The sequence below is a fragment of the Nannospalax galili genome, unplaced genomic scaffold (genome assembly GCF_000622305.1).
Source record: "Nannospalax galili isolate Female #2095 unplaced genomic scaffold, S.galili_v1.0 scaffold225, whole genome shotgun sequence".
NCBI classification, from domain to species: domain Eukaryota; kingdom Metazoa; phylum Chordata; class Mammalia; order Rodentia; family Spalacidae; genus Nannospalax; species Nannospalax galili.
In genome coordinates, this window is record NW_008352653.1 from 1,118,286 (window position 1) to 1,131,774 (window position 13,489).

Here is a 13,489-nt window from a genome sequence, read left to right on the forward strand (position 1 = left end):
TAGCCTCAGCTGGCCTGGAACTCACTATGTAGACCAGGCTGGCCTTGAACTCAGAGATCTGCCTGCCTCTGGCTCTCAAGTGCTGGGATTAAAGGCATGCGCCTCTGTAAAGATTTTTTTAATGCAAAGGGGAGAGGGAACTCTGTCTTTGGCAGCTGCTTTCCTCAAGGCCACAAAAGCATCTTTTTCTGTTGGTATGGAAGTGTGTTTCCACCCTTCATGTGGTGAATTTGTGGCCCCATTTGTCCTTGGAGACCTTAAGCAGGTCCATTGTGTGCTGATTTTAATTGGGGCAAAGTTACATAACTCTCTGATCAAGTACTACTCAAAGTCGGTATGCTTGTCTTAATTACCTCCTAGCCCCTCTTGAAGTCAAAGTGATGGATGGCACAGAGCCCTGGTTGCTGCTTTCCAATAACGTCTGCTATGACAGAAGCCAGATCTATTTCTTATAACGAATAAGATCTAAACATAGGGTTTTGGTTAAATAATTAGTCTTACAATGGAGTAATATTCACTAGATATAAAGTTGTAAGAAAATACAATGAGACAATCTCAAAGGGGCCTCTGTACATCTTCTGAGGTTGCATAAAAAACTTACTCTGTAACTACACACAGGAAGGAGGAATGGATCCATTCAGCAGACTTCCAATTCAAGGCCTGAGCCATTGCTTTGCAATGTCGAAATTAATGTTTTGAGAATTCTTCCTCCACTAGCGCTTTTACATTTTTATTTTAAAAGTCAAATTAAGCCGGGCATGGTAGTGCATGCCTTTAATCCCAGCACCAGGGAGGCAGAGGCAGGTGGATCTCTGTGAGATCTAGGCCAGCCTGGTCTACAAAGCAAATTCCAGGCCAGCTGGGGTTAGAGGGAGACTGTCTCAAAAAAAAAATTAATGCATTTGTTAAAATTCAAATCTATTGAGGTATTCAGAGTTGCAAATCGGTGCCCCCCCCATCCTTTTACTCTAATCTCATTTTGTATCCCAGATGAATGGCAGTCAATAGGGTTACCTCTTAACCAGATTATTTTGATTTCTATACATTTACAAAGGCAGATCTTCTACAGATTCCTTGCCAATCACATTGCCACCCCAGATAATACTAAGGATAAAAAGATGAAATGTTTGAGGGCATACTATGTGCCTAAAATGTTTTATGGGTTTGCCCTGTGAATTCACTGTGGTTCACACCCCTCTCTTTGGTCCTCTGTAATATATCTATCTAGTCTTCCCCTCTTACCCCTCCCAGTTCTTCAAGGCAGTTGGATAGGTCGTTCATTTTCAAAACGAAACCAAGTCTTATCCCTCTTAGAGGCTTCCGATGTGCCAGAGTCAAATCTCTGTTCCTTAGTGATCCCACTATCCTCTTTGGTTGCCTTTATTGGACCTCGAGTAGCCCCAGCACGGTCCCTGGAGGTGACCAGGCTAAGGCGCAGAGGGAGGGCCCTCTCAAGGGGCAAAGGCGGGGCTTCTTGTTTGGTAGGTGGAGTCTTAAAACGAGTGAGAGCAGAGCCGCGGGTTTGGGTGGGTGGAAGGCTTTTTAAACTGAGGGCGATCGGGGGGAGCTGGGCTGGAGCTGGGCCGTAGATCCCCGCACATAGTTGCGGGCCCCGCGGAGCCTTTGCAGCCGAGGTGACCGACCATCGCGGCCTGGGCGACCGGCTGTGTTCTCGCGGCCGTCTTCAGCTGTTCGAGGTGAGTGGCAGTCTCCACGGGACCCTGCGCTGAGGCTCGGGGGTGGCGGCCTCGAGGAGCCTCCGGGAAAGGCTGCTGAAGGGGCCGATCGGCCGCCCAATCCTCCCTCAACCCCTCCTCCTTTCCCCTCCCCCAGGCCTCAGCTGCCTCCGGCGGAGAGCTAGCTGCATCTTGGGGGACTGCGGGGTAGCGGCCAGCAGCGCGGCGGGAGAGCGGCCAACAGTGGGAATGCGAGGTACCGGCATTAGTCATGGCCAAGTGGCCCTAGAGAGGGAGTAAAGGCCCTGCCTGCATCGTTTCTCTTCTGGGTTGGAGGAAGGCGGCCTCAGAGGAAAGGGAAGGTGAGGGGCGAGCAGGCTGGCTACACTGTTAACTACTGGGCGCGTGCGCGCGCGTGTTCAGCTAGATACATGGTACTATATACGTTCATTTCGTCTAATTGCATTACCAGTTTTTAATAATACGTCTTACAAATCTTAGTATATCAGAGAGTCAAAATTTATCCCATTTTAAACCACTGTATCGTACGATTGTGCTACAGTTAACCGTTTCTTGATTGTACATTAGCTTGTTTCCTTTGGGGGGAGGGGACTGTAATGCAGTAATGAATGGTTTTGTATATATGTTTCATGCACATGTATGAGTATTCCTGTAGGAGAAATTCTTAGAGGCGTAATTGCTGGATCAAACTGTATATGCATTTTGAATTTTGATAGATTTGTTTAAATTCCCTTCCCCAAAGGCTATACTAATTTGTTATACTCTCCAATGGTGTGAGATTGCCCATTTTTTTCCATAGTTGTGCCAACATGAATTGTTACTAATCTTTATATTTTTGCGGTTATGAAGGGTAAAAATTGCATTTCGTTTTCTTTTGCATTTTCCTGGTTATTCGTAAAATTGAGCACATTATTTTTCTAATTACAAAAGTGAATAGAGAAATATGAATATTTTCCTGTATACAAGCCATAAACATTTTGAAATTTTAATACTAAAAAAGACCCCAAGAAAAAGTAAAAATATCTGGAAGTATAAAACTTTATTGGGGAATACAATAGAAAAACGTTTGCATAAATGAAGGGATGTCGTGCTTCTGCCTAGGAGGACTCAGTTTTGTAAAGATGTCCATTTTCCCATATTAATTTATGTATTTGATGCAATTTCAATAAATACACCAAGGTTTTGAAACTTAACGATTCCAAAGTTCATGGTGGGAGATGGCAAAGACTAACCGAGAAAAAAAAAATTAGGATAAGACGGGGGGGGTGTGGAATACTTGTAGTACGCTATTAAACTGTACTCTAAAAGAATAATGTTTATATTAGAATGGACAGAACAATGGATTAGAATGGAAAAAACCCACAAATGAGCCGGGTCGGATCCCAAGATTTATTGGAGAAACATTGTTGCCAGACGTAGAAAAAACTGCCATATTTAAATCTTGAAGCACCTACTCCCCCCACCCCAAGCTTGAATTTGCTTTTGAGGGCAGACTCCTTTGTTTGGAGAAAAACACTTTATTGGGTCTTTTTGGTTATACCAAGGTAAGGTTTCAGTAGTTAAAACTGGTGACTTTGGAGGTAGAACAAATGATACGAGCCTTTAGTTAGGTTAAGATGGATTCAGGTTAGCCTGCAGTGCGGCGAGGGGAAAAGTGTGGATATTAGAGGTCTTTTGAATTTTTTTTCCGCTCTAATAGCAAAAATGTTATGTCATTGTTTTCATTCGCATTTGCGTATTTGTGAGATTGAACAGCCTTTATGTGTTACGGGGATAGATAGCGCGTTATTCCTTGAGGCAGATAACAATGGGGACCCATTTCTTCGCTTTCAGAATGGAGTTTGGCTAATTGGCACAGCCCTGCCAGAACCGTGAGAATAAACAGGTTGACTTTTCAAATTTTCTTCAAGCACTAGGCAGGCTCTAGACACCTAAATGGGGGGGGGGGGGAGTTTTAAAAAACGGTGTTATTTTCCAAATTTTTTTTGACCCTACGCCGGGCCGTGACGCCTAAAAGGGGGGGGGGGGTAGTTTTCAAGACATGGCCGAGATTTGGCGCTGAGCTGTGTCATCGCGAGCTTTGGTACCAAGCTCCGCAGTGGGTCGGAAACCTCGTGGTAGGCGAGATCCCTAAAGGGCGAGAGCTTCCTCCCTTTCCCCGAAAAACTCCCAGTCATTTTCACAAAGCTCCGCCTTTCTCCTTTTCAGGAGCGTGAGCCCTTTCTCGCGAGATCTCATGTTTCCTAAAGGCGAGGCGCGGGAGGCATCCTGCGGTGGATTACGAAGGTCTCGCCGATCCTAAACGTAATATCGCGATAGTTACAACAGCGCATGCGGGAGTTGCCAGCGGCAGCATATTAGCTCCACCTCTTAGTGCTTCGTGAGGTTGTGCGTCATTTGGTTTTTGCTTCGCGTGGGGTGAGAGCGAAGCTGTACCGACTCGGGCTTTGGTGGGAGGGAGAGGTCTGGGAAGGGCTGGGTTCAGGTTTTCACAGCCCTGTAGAGGTTGTCGCGGGATCACGCAAAGGCGGTAGCGATTCGCCTACTGAGTGTAGGAGCTGCGGAGGCGCGGGCAGCCTCTTCTGGTGGTACTGTTCTTAGCTGGTGAGTTCTCGCGGGAGCAGGGTTAAGTCCGCGTGGGACTCGCTAGCGGTGGCGGAGGTACCTTGGGGATGCAGGGTGGGGGGGCAGTGACTAGGGTCGGTCTGCATGCTGTTAAGATGGCGGCGGAGGCTGATGTCTGTCCGGCTAGTACTTGGTGCTAAGTGGTTAGCTATTAGCGTTTGTGACGCTTCTCAGGTGCCAGACGTTAACGAGGTGACGAATGGCTAAACGTCGTGGTGCCGGTAATTTGTACCCGAGATGAAGACCACCTGGTTTCTTGTCAGCTAAGGCGACACCATTTCCCCGGCTTCAGCCGCGTGTGGGCCTGCCTTTGCCCCAGCAGTCGGTCTACGCCTCCGTTGTTGTCGTCGCAGTGGGTGGGTTGGGAAATGTTTGAGGGGAGTCCAGAGTTCATTGGGTAGTGGGTTGGGGGCTATATTAAACGGAGGGAGACACATGCGGAAAGCGACTGGTCTCCCTATGTATTTTGCAGACTTGCCTCGGTTTTCAGCCTTTGCGACGGCCTATAGGAATCCCCCTTTTTTTTTTCTTGAATTGAGGTGGGCTCTACTTCCTCAACTCCCCCTGCCTTTGAGCTAACTAAGGTCGAGGGGTCAAGCTTTAGAGTCACGAGAATACTACTCCCCCTTCCTAAATTGTTCTCTATTCCTGTGTAGTCTCTCTGCTACGTGAGAAGTTAGGGTGCATTAATAAGGGGGGGAGTAAAATCTTTTCTATCACTTCCCTATCTAGTCCGTCTAATTTAGAGCCTAGCCTAAATCCTCTAGCCTGTCCCATCGTCTTCCGTTGGTGCTCTTGGCGCAGGCGTTAATAGAACCTATCTTGTTCCCTGCATTTACTCCATCTTTGTAGATGGAGCCATAGTAACCTTCCATTTTCTTAGGTCCTTCCACTTGTTTATGCCTGTCCCCAGGACCGGGTACTGATTTCTTTGAGTACTTCGAGACCACTCTTGGGCAGAACAATAAAGGGGTCGATAGTTAGATGATTCCAGTCTTGGTGGTCTCCTCGTTCGCCCCCCCCCAAAGACGGTAGAGGATAACACTTAAAGCAAACTTTCTGCCCTTCCTCTCTTCTCGCATTCAATTCTGCAAACCTTGGGACCCGCCCCCCTCTCGTGTCCTGTTTCTGTAGGCTGTGGTTGTCTTTTGGCTTTACTGCTGCTAGTTACCTTTTAAATACTTCTCTCTTCTTAATCGTTCTACTCCGCCTCAAATGCCCCCCCCCAACACACACTGAATCCCCTAATTAGGCTTCAAACTCCAGTATATTTTGCTTCCACCATGTGTTTTGCCCCTTAAACATTGTCCTGTTCTGCCTTATTTCCTCTTCCTTCATATCACCTCTATTATAGTCGATTAATTCCCTATAATGTGCTTCCTTTGTAGATAACATGCTGTGAATTTCTTTTAGTGCCAGTTTCATAGTTTGAAGAGACACTTAACATTTCATTGGGATGCAGCCTGATGTAGTAAAAGTATTGCTTGCTTTCATTTCGCATAGAACTGCCTGACCTTGGGAAGATTGCTTTCAGATTGTTTCTTCATGTATATAATGAGGATACATGCTTTGAAGGGTTGTTGATGAAATTAATGAGAAAATTTGTAAAGTGCCCAGCTTATAGGAACACAAATCATAGAGACTTTTGATGTAAGAATACATTGGTAGATATGTTTGTGTCATGTGATACATTTATATAGCTGGATAGGTTTTTTGTGATTTCTTCAACTGTAAATTTTTATTGTGCTTAGAATCCATTTTGTATTTTTTCTATACAGTGATTCATGATGCTCAAATGTGTTCCTACTCTTTAAAACATCTAGTGTAAAACTTTGAGTGCAAAATCACTCTCTTGGAATGACCACCAGTTACGTTTCTGTCACAACCACACTCAGGTGTTTTACCTTTTTCAAAGGAGTTCCTCATCTCTTGTCAGTTACTCATTTCTGCCACTCCTTCAAAGATGTCCTGTCCTTCACCCCACAAAAATAATGAAATTCGGTACCATGCATTTTGCAGTGGCAAAAGGGGTGTCTTTCTCCTAGATAGTTTGCAGACATTTATGTTTCTTTCTCCATACCTCGTTTATTTAAGTCCCTCAGGTCAGTATGGGTGTGCTATTTGGCATCCTCTTACTTGAGCATGATTATTCTTGTGTGCAGAGAAAGGTTGATTAAAATACCAAGTATTTTTTTTTTCCCATAGGCAACCCATGGCTAGATCTTTGATAACTACCTCCTGTTATGCTTTCTAACATACTAAATACAAGTGACTATTTGATTTTGAGATAGTTTTCCTTACTGTTAATATTTTGATTAGGCCAGTGTTAGAGTGCTTTTTCTAATTATGTTGGTTGGATGATGGTGGTTGAAGTAGGAACATGATAAAAGTATATTACCTTCGAAATTTTACAGTGGGTCGCTATCTGATAACTGTGGATTAGAGTTTTGAGCTTCAGAATTTGTTTTAGTTGGATGGGCTTTAGAGGTCAGTGAATTTCCTTTTTCATTGGAAGACAGTTCTCTTTATTTTGAGATTTTTGCTTTGGCACCTTTTTTAATGGTCACAATTAACTAACCCTTAGTTTGACTCTTGTCCTTCAGCATTATAATAAATCTGGGAATGATAATCTAGGCATGACCTAAAAGGTTTAATTTATTCTAGGTAGATCTGTGACAAGAGAGGAAGGAGTGGCAGTGCCAAATAAAAACTTTGTCTAAGATTCAATGACAAAGTTCAACTTGAATTTCCAGGATGTTTATCATTTATCTCCCAGTATGACCAAAAAGCATTTATGAAGGTGAAAAATAATTTTTACGTGTGCTTTTTTCCCCACAAAATGCTAAGTTTTCCTTAATATCATTTTATTTGTAAGATAAACAACTATTTGGGTTTCATTTGGGTTGAAAACTTGAGTTTTCAAGGATGTTGTGCCATTAGCAGTATTGACTCGCTATTGGTTTTTGAATTCTTTATTTACTGTGCAAATTGGTATATAAGGGCTGTTGCTTCAGAAATAGTAACTGATTATGTTTAAGCATTGATATAATGGTTAGCTCCCCAATTCTAATATATGTGAATTTCTTTTCCCCAACCTTTTTTTTTTTTGTAGGTCCTCCAATAGCCTGACCTGAGTGAGTTAGTGCTTCAGAGGAACAAATCGGTAGACCAACTTGGTCGGGAAGTCTCAGGAAGCTCTTGGAGCAGTGTTGGGATTTCCTACCAGGATGAATATGATTGACTGTGATTTTAGGTTAGTTTTTGCAGATTTTTGTGGGTGATATTTGTATTTTCCTAAAATGTAGATGGTATGGGTATTTCTATTTTGTGATTGAACAGCTTTGGTGTGGTTCCATTGTGTGGGTCAGATGTGGTAATTTTTTACATTTTAGTGGGTGGAGCTCATTACTGAATTAAAAGGAACTGTTTAATGCATACCGTTTGTACATGATTTTTAAATTAAGTTATAAAAATTTGAAACATAAAACTATATAATGATCCTCCCCATGTACTAACATTTATCAATTTGAAACCATTCTAGTTCCCCCCTAGACCATTCCCCCCACCATGGAGTTACTTTGAAATAAACTACTCCTGTCATACTATTTTTATCTAAAAGACAAGAGTTCTTGACAGCATAACCTCAAAACTGTTTTTACAACTGAAGAAATTTAGTTTTTCAAATACAAAATATGAAGCTAATGTTTAAACTTCCTTGATACTTTGTCTTGTTTACAGTTTTCTTTGGCTCAGGATCCAGAGAAAGTCCATTCACCAAAGAGTTGATAAAGATTTTAATCTGCAGTTTATGTTTCTTTAGTTTTTCTTCAAATTTATTTGTTAAAGAAATTGTCTTACAGACTTTTCCTCACATTTGAGAATTACAGCCTATAGTGATGTCTAATCCATTATTATGGACCCTGGAGAACCTATTATAATGGAACAATGGTAGTAATCTCCTATATCCCAGTTGGAGTTGATACTGCTGGCCTAGTCAGTATACCAAAATAACTAGTCATGGATCCCGTTTTTTTCTGTGGCAGTCTGATTTGACACCTGATTTCAGTTCCATGTCTTAGCCCCACTTACTGTTCCACGTGAAATACAGGCTTTCTGGAAGAAGAAAAAAAGCTAATGTTGTTTTGTTTTTATTTTGATATTATCTCAGCTGCTCTGACCTAGAACTTAGCTATTAAGACCTAGTTGATGAATTTTACTGGCTGGCATACAGTCATTGAAATCACAATATTAAATAAAACTAGCCTTTGAGAGCGTACAGTTACACCTTATCAGCTATTATACTGTAGTTTTCCTATTGTAGTTCTTATGTCAGCTGGAAATGATATTCCTCTTAGCAAAAAAAAAATTGCTCATTTCTTTTTCTTGGTGCAGCATTAGCCATTCTGGAATCTCCCCTTTGTTCCTTCATGGCCCAAACCAGAAAATGGGAGTTGAATCCAGCCAGCCTTTGACTTAAACACAAATGTAGGCAGAGCAAGTCGTCTTGTGTCTGTCTTTAAAACAGGAAGAATTTTAAAATTGAAGGGACAGAAAGGAAAAGTCATCATGAATGAAATTTTTTGAAGTATTTAGATGAAATAAGATTATGAATCACCAGTGCAATGTGTCATGAGTTCAGGTGTTTTTGGGGTTTTTTTTGGTCTTTTGCTTTTTTGAGACAGGCTTGCTTTCTGTAGCCCCAGTTGGCCTGAAACTCACAGAGATCCGCCTGCTTCTGCCTCCTGAGTGCTGGGATTAAAGGTGTGAGCCAGCATACCCACTAAGTCAGGTCTTTGAATTCTGTGTTCATTATTGGAGAAATACCTATTTGAAATTTTACTAAATTTTAAAGTATTTCTTGGGAATTATCATGTTTTCAACAGAAGCAATTTTGAATATGTATCTATATAGTGATCAAATATTTACTCCTCAGTTACTTCTTAGTTTAAGCGAAATCACTTAAACCTAAATCTAAGTTTGTGAAACTAGGATAACTGAAGAGTACTGGTAACACTGTGCACACAGTAGGCATTCCAATATTTGAATTTTTCCCTCAGTTCTTAACAGTGCAAGTGCACAGTGGAAATGGTATTGGCGTTTTTTAGTCTCCTTTGGTTGTGTGTTTTCAACCACCAGTTCACAGTACCATTGAAATGCCAGACTTGGTTGCTTTGAAAATATTTGCCCTTCACATTCCATGGTGCCTCTCCTGGAATAAGATAAAGTTGTTGAAGTGTGTTTTATATTTGTGCCCATATTAGGCTGCTTTGCAGTGATCTCATAGGTAGATGACAAGGTAGAAAAGCACTTATGCTCTTAGAATTTTCTTGTATTGTTTTCCGACTCCTTTCCTCAATGACTGGTTACCAAATGTTTATATATGTTAATGTCAAGGATAATTCAGCCCTTAAGATTCTGGAAACCTCTTATTTGATGTGTCATAGAGGTTGAGTTGGTAAAACTTGATGTACTTGTTGACCAGCTTGGTTTTCTGGTTATAGAAATGCTTTCAATGAAGGAGTGGCTCTCTATGACTAAAAGAACTGTATGTTTTGTTTGAGCTGTTAACCTGACAATTTTCAACATTTTTCTTAAAAAATTTTCATCATTTGGGTTTTAAAATCATAATGATAATATAGATTAACCCCAGAGTGTGATTTCACAGAAAGTTGGCATTTGTTTTGGCTTTTGTGGGGGTACCATTCAATGGAAATTGTAGATCTAATTCAGTTTTTATTGCTGATTGAACTAGGTAAATGCTAAAATTTTCAGCTCGGGGATTTTTTTTTCATATAATCTCAAATGTTGGAAGAAAGCAGTTTTTCAATAGTGGTGAGTAGTGAGACTAAAAGTAAAAAATAAGGAGGACTTAAATTCTTATAATTTGACATTAATCCAGATACACTACCATATGAATTTATGTACCACCTTTAGCACAATTCAGGTTTTAAGTCCTTATCATTAGATACTAGAGATAATTGCTGTGGAGATCCTTGAATGCATTGCATTTGCTGAGTGTGTTTTGGAACAGTTTTTGAAGATAGCTTTAATGGTGGTTGTGGTGGTTGTTTGCTACATTTATTTACTTATTTCCCTGTTGTTTTTTTTTTTTGTTCGTTTGTTTTGAGACAGGGTCTCCCTGTAGCCCGAGCTGGCCTGGAGCTTACATGTAGACAGGCTGGCCTCCATTTCACTGAGATCCACTTGCCTCTGCCTCCTGAGCACTGGCATTAAAGGCGTGCACCACCTTGCCTGGCTTGCCTGTCTGTGTTTTAGTAAGGCATATTCTGGTCTTTGCTAGTGTTTTTCCATACACAGTGATCCTCCTCCTTTACTGAGTAGCTGAGACTATAGGCATGGGCAACTTCTAGCAGCTCTCTTTCCACTGTTTATTACTTCCTTCTGCCAGTGGACAGGCTTTCAGTACAATGATTAAAAAGATTCCCTGAGTTCAAGTTCTGACTGTTTCTTACATGCTGTGTCATCTTGTGCAATACCTCTGTATGCTGTAGTTGTTACTCTATAAAGTAGTAATTGATACTTATCACATAGGGCTTTGGATAAGTTGGACTGAGTTAATGCATGAAAGTACTTAGAACAGTGGTTCTCAAACTTGAGAGGGGACATCAGAACTACCTAGAGGGATTGTTGAAACAGATTGCTGTATCTCACCCCCAGTTTCTGATTCTGTAATTTTGGGGAAGCAGATTTACATTTGTGGGTTTCCAGATGATGCTGGTGTTCAGAACCACCAGCATAGATCTGTAGTTGGCACATTGTTAACTTATTATTTCTGAGCTCTGCCTTCTCAGTCTGAGTGAAGCACTTCACACTTTAGTACTATTTAGTATTGCCTTCAACTAAACGTAGTTGCGAAATATGTGTATATGTTTTATTCTTTGAGAAATTCACACATGTATTCAGTGTATTTTGATTGTATTCATCCCCTATTCTCCCTCCCAACTTCATGTCCTTTTTTTTTTGAAGTCCAGTTAGTGTTACCCTTATGCACAGGGGTGTAGGGCCATGCACTGGAGTATGGACTACCTACTAGTTGACCACACCACCAAAGAAAAATGTCTCTTCCCTTCCCCAGCTTTCTTCAACTGCCAGTAGCGCCCCAGCTGGGGGTGGGGCCTCAGAGTTTCTCCCTGTCCGTGCTAGAATTTTGACTGACTTGATCTTCTGCAGGTACCCATTACTGCTGTGAGTTTGAGTGCAGTGGCCATGTCCTGTCCAGAAGACAGCATTTCAGAGAACTCCTTCCCTCTCTCCCCCTTTGAAGTGTTCCATGAGCTTTAGAAGTGAGGGTGCAAGGTTGATAAGGATGTCCCATTTAGGGCTGAGCACTTACTCTACATTAACCTCTGCCTACTACAAAAAGAAGCCTTTCTGACCAAGATTGAGAGCAGCTTAGTATTGCTTCAGCTGAAAGTTTTGAAATCTGTGTTCTACTTCTGGCACATTGGCAGCTGCGTCCAGAGGTTTAATAAATTTGGGTTCATTGCCTTTGGCAAACATTGGAGGGTATGTGTCCATTGACAACATGTTTTGATGATGTGAATTTCCCTTTAATTCATTAAATCGTTGGGGACTGTTTCAATGCTGTCATTTTGTTTTCATCTGATAACTAGAATAATTTTATATTTCTCATCTTTCATTTAATTACTTGGTGATATAGTTGATACATAAAAAGGCAAGATGAATATTCTCTTTTTAATAAAAACGGGTTTTGGGGTGTGTGTGTGTGGGGCGGGGTTGGTTTTGGTTTTGAGATAGGATTTTCTTCTCTCCCCAGTGCTGGGATTATAAGCATGTGCCAGCCACCATACGTGCCTTTTTTTTTTTTTTTTTTAATGTGGCTTCTGGGGATTGAACTTGGGTCCTTGTGCTTACAAGTAAGCACATTAATTACTTGACTGAGCACAAGTAAGCACATTAATTACTTGACTGAGCGGTCTCCCCAGTTCTTTTTCTGAGGTCTCACTCTTTAGCCCAGGCTGGCTTCAGACGCACAGAAATCCTCCTGCTTAAGTGCTAGGATTATAAGTGTGACCCAACACTCCCAGCTACCCCCCCCCCCCGTAAAAATAGCTTTCTTTTAAATTTTTTTTTAAAATGGGTGTGTGTGTGTGCCCACAGAGACTAAAAGAGAGCAGTTGGATCCCCTGGAGCAGAAGTTAACAGGTAAGCTGCTCCATATGGGTGCTGGGAATCAAGCTTAGGTCCTTTGGAACAGCAGGAAATACTCTTAACCACTGAGCATCTATCTTTCCAACCCCTAAACACATCGTTCAATATGATGATTGGTTCCCTGATAGCTTTAGAGGGTTATGTAAATGAGTGTAAATAGGTACTCATGGATATAAACATTTGTGCAATTAATGTGTTCGAGCTAAATTATCCCTCTTGTAGCTAGTGGGACTCTTATTAAAATTGGTTACTGATTTTTCTTGACATGATCCCTTGCTGATAGCTTCCTTGTTTAATGATAGGTCAGGATATCCAGGCTTATTCTTAAACATTTCTGCTGTAGACCTAGAACAATCAGCTAATGAGATTAAGACAAGGCAGAAGTTGAAGGAAATTCTCTCTTTGCCATGGTGGATTTGAGTTTTGTATCCAGTCCCCCTTTTCTCTTTTCATTAACTTCCCCAGTTTGTTTCTTCATTGTCGCTACTTTTTTCCCTTTGTGAATAGAAAAGTTTATTAGAATTTAGGTAGAAAGGTTTGAAAAGCCTTGGTAATGGTAGAAGCATGGAGTCCAGGCAGTTCTAGATTGGAGCCTTTGGCCGCTTTGCAATTTGGGTAAATTAACCTAACTTTTTGTTTCATATGGTTATTAGAATTAAATGAGAAAATGTAAGTCTTTAGGAACAGGGAGTGATGGTGTCTCAGCACTTGGAAGAAGAATGTAGGAGGATGGCAGGCTTGAGGCCAGCTTGGATTATATAGAGTTAAAGCCATTAAGGCCAGCCAGGGGCCAGAGCTGCATAAATAACAGCAAGACTGTCTCAAACACAAAATCAGCAAAAAAAAAAAAAAAAAAAAATTTTAAATACACCAGAAAAAAGGAGTTTTGTTTTTTTTTTAACCAAAATTTCCTTAACCTCTTGCCTGTGGGGGATTTAAAAATTGAGCACACAGGGAGGGGTGGAGACTGTGTG

At 41.4% G+C, this 13,489-nt stretch overlaps 1 protein-coding gene across 1 annotated transcript in view; it reads left to right on the forward strand.

Moving 5' to 3' along the window:
* Window positions 1–1,519: 1,519 nt before the first annotated feature.
* Huwe1 (HECT, UBA and WWE domain containing E3 ubiquitin protein ligase 1) overlaps window positions 1,520–13,489 on the forward strand; it is a gene marked incomplete in the record, with an annotated part of 151,705 nt that continues 139,735 nt past the window's right edge. The window contains 3 exon segments of the mRNA XM_029554367.1: window positions 1,520–1,697; window positions 1,834–2,038; window positions 7,435–7,575.